This window comes from Heptranchias perlo, chromosome 20 (assembly GCF_035084215.1).
Source record: "Heptranchias perlo isolate sHepPer1 chromosome 20, sHepPer1.hap1, whole genome shotgun sequence".
NCBI classification, from domain to species: Eukaryota; Metazoa; Chordata; class Chondrichthyes; order Hexanchiformes; family Hexanchidae; genus Heptranchias; species Heptranchias perlo.
The window spans coordinates 14,867,849-14,871,296 of record NC_090344.1 but is presented as its reverse complement, the minus strand read 5'-3'; the positions used below and the strand labels follow the sequence as shown (position 1 = coordinate 14,871,296).

Genomic DNA, 3,448 nt, shown 5'->3' with positions numbered 1-3,448 from the left:
GAATCATAGAAAGGTTACAGCACAGAAGGAGACCATTCGGCCCATCGGGCGCGGGCCGGCTCCCTGCAAGTGCAACCCAGTGACACTCCCCCATCCTATCCCCGTAGCCCTGCAATTTTTTCCCTTCAAGTACTTATCCAGTTCCCTTTTGAAGGCCATTATTGAATCTGCCTCCACGACCTCCTCGAGCAATGCATTCCAGATTCTAACAACTCAATGCGTAAAACAGTTTCTCTCTATCTACTCTGCAAGAAACCTCATGGTTTTGAAGACCTCCATCAAATTTCGTCTCAACCTTCTCTGCTCTGAGGAGAACAACCTCAGCTTCTCCAGTCTATGCACGTAACTGAAGTCCCACATCCCTGAAATCATTCCAGTAAATATTTTCTGCACCCTCTCTAAGGCCTTCACATCCTTCCCAAAGCGTGGTGCCCAGAATTTGACACAATACTCCAGTTGAGGCCAAACCACTGTTTTACAAAGGTGAAGCCCTGAGAGGGGGTGCAGAAAAAAATTACTAGCATAATTCCAGGAATGAGGGACTTTAGTTACATGGATCGACTGGAGAATATGGGGTTGCTCTCCTTGGAACAGAGACGGTTTTGTCGAGTTTTGATAGAGGTATTCAAATCATGAAGGATCTCGACATGGAAGAAGGAGAGAAACTGTTCACATTGGCGGAAGGGTTAAGAACCAGAGGACATAGATTTAAGGTGATTGGCAAAATAACCAAAGGTGACATGAGGAAAAACTTTTTCACGCAGTGAGAGGTTCGGATTTGGAATGCACTGCCCGAGGATGTGATGGAGGCAGATTCAATCACGGCCTTGAAAGGGGAGCTGGATAAGTACTTGAAAGGGAAATAAATGCAGGGCTTCGGGGAAAGGCAAGGGAGTGTTTCTAGCTGGATCGCTCTTGCAGAGAGCCAGCACGGACTCGATGGGCCAAATGGCCTCTTTCCGTGCTGTAAACTTTCGATGATTCAACTTTATGTGTTGGAGGCGATTCAAAGGGAACAGAGCGTGCCGTAAATCGACACACCTCTCAGTATCCTCGCAAGCAATGTAGTTTAAGAGCAATTAATCCTGAAACGTCTTACTTGATAACTCAAGTCGTACACTCGAAACCAATTTGGTAAAGGAAGACTAATATTGGGGACTGGAAATAGTTGGTGTACAACTTGATATTGCTGTACACTGGAATAGAAAACGAGATTGGATGGACAGAAGTGGTCTGAAAGGATGGCCGATCGGCTGTGGGACGCAATGAACTTTTACACTGGCTGCACAATTGAGCAAACAGCGGCTCGTTGGTCTAGGGGTATGATTCTTGCTTAGGGCGTTTCATTGAATAATATGCAAGAGGTCCCGGGTTCAAATCCCGGACGAGCCCTCCTGTGTTGCTCATTTTAGTGAAAAGTCACCAATTGGCTTCTGACATCTTTTCAGTGTTGCTGTTGGTGGAACTGAATTCTTTCCAGACCATGTTTGAGCTCCAGTGGACTGAATGCCGAAGATTCATCGGCGCAACACACAGAAAGCAAATAAAATGTCTCAAGATGATGAGGAGATTGAAACTGAATTTGCATTTTTCCCAATTCAGGCGGATATTGGATGGCGGGATAGAAAGCCAAGTTTGCCGATGACGCCAAGATAGGCAGCATTGTTAGCAGTGCAGATGAAAGCATAAAATTACAGAGATGCATTAATACAATGAATGACTGGGTAAAATTGTGTCAAATCGATATCTGTTTAGTCAAGTGTGAGGTCATCCACTTTGGACCTAGAAGGATAAATCAGAGTATTTTCGAAATGGTGAAAAGCTCGAAAAAGTGAAGGTCCAAAAAGACTTCGGGGTCCATGTACATACATCATTAAAATGTCATGGACAGGTAAAAAAAATAATAAAAGGTTAATGGAATGTTGGTCTTTATATCTAGACGACTAGAATACAAGGGGATTGGCATTATGATACAGTTATACAAAGCTCTGGTTAGACCACACCTGAAGTATTGTATTCAGTTCTGGGCAACGCACCTTCGGAAGGATATATTGGCTGTGGAGTGAGTGCAGCGTCGATTTACTAGAATGTTACCTGGACACCAAGGGTTAAATTAGGCGGAAAGTTTACACAAACTGGGGTTTACCTCGAATTTAGTCGATTAAGGGCTGATTTGATCGAACTTTTCAAGATATTAAGGGGAACTGATGGAGTAGATCGAGAAAAACTATTTCCGCCGGCTGGGATGTCTAAGACTGGGGGACATAGCCTAAATATTAGGGTCAGGACTTTCAGGAGTGAAGTTGGGAAACACTTCTACAAAGCAAAGGGAGGTAGAAGTTTGGAACTCTCTTCCGCAAACGGCAGTTGATGCGAGCTGAATTGTTAATTTTAAACCTGAGATTGATCGATTTTTGTTAACTGAAGTTATGAAGCGATACGGGGCTAAGGCGATTATATGGAGTTCGGTCACATATCAGCCATGATCTGTTTGAATTGCGGAACAGGCTCGAGGGGCGAAATGGCATACTTATATTCCTCAGCTCCTCATTGGTGAGAATGAATCTGCATTAGCCGGAAATCGAACCAAAGTCTCTCGCATAAGAGGTGAGAATTCGACCCCTGAACAACCAATGCGCGCGTTCTTAATAGCGGCAAGTGTCCATTTGGAATCCTATCTGAATGAACATGCCGTTTACAGCTGCGGTGGCCGAGTGTTTAAAGCGTTGGACTCAAAATTCAATTGAGGTTTTCCTGCGCAGGTTTGCATTCTGCTCGCAGAGATACTGTTTAAAGATCACTTCTGTGCTGAAGTAGATTAATTGGAGTTAATTGACCGCATTTATCTCTCTCCCAGAATGAGAGATTCTCCAGCGTGGCCGGTGCTTTTAATTACTATCAGATCTTCTCTTGCAAGATTTCAAGACCCGAGAAGGAATCTCTCCCAGTCCAGAATCATCGAATCATAGAAATTTACAACATGGAAATAGCCCTTCGGCCCAACATGTCCATGTCGCCCAGTTTATACCACTTAGCTAGTCCCAATTGCCTGCACTTGGCCCATATCCCTCTATACCCATCTTACCCATGTAACTGTCCAAATGCTTTTTAAAATACAAAATTGTACCCGCCTCTACGACTGCCTCTGGCAGCTCTTTCCAGACACTCACCACCCTTTGAGTGAAAAAATTGCCCCTCTGGACCCTTTTGCATCTCTCCCCTCTCACCTTAAATCTATGCCCCCTCGTTATAGACTCCCCTACCTTTGGGAAAAGATTTTGACTATCTACCTTATCTATGCCCCTCATTATTTTATAGGCTTCTATAAGATCCCCCCGAAACCTCCTACTCTCCAGGGAAAAAAGTCTCAGCCTATCCAACCTCTCCCTAAAAGTCAAACCATCAAGTCCCGGTAGCATCCTGGTAAACCTTTTCTGCACTCTTTCTA

The 3,448-nt window shown here is 44.3% G+C and overlaps 1 non-coding gene across 1 annotated transcript; it reads left to right on the top strand.

The window, feature by feature from the left end:
• Positions 1-1,303: 1,303 nt before the first annotated feature.
• trnap-agg (transfer RNA proline (anticodon AGG)) lies at positions 1,304-1,392 on the top strand. Its single transcript is given in 2 exon segments — positions 1,304-1,339; positions 1,357-1,392. It is a non-coding gene; the product is annotated as a tRNA-Pro (tRNA).
• The last annotated feature ends 2,056 nt before the right edge of the window (positions 1,393-3,448 follow it).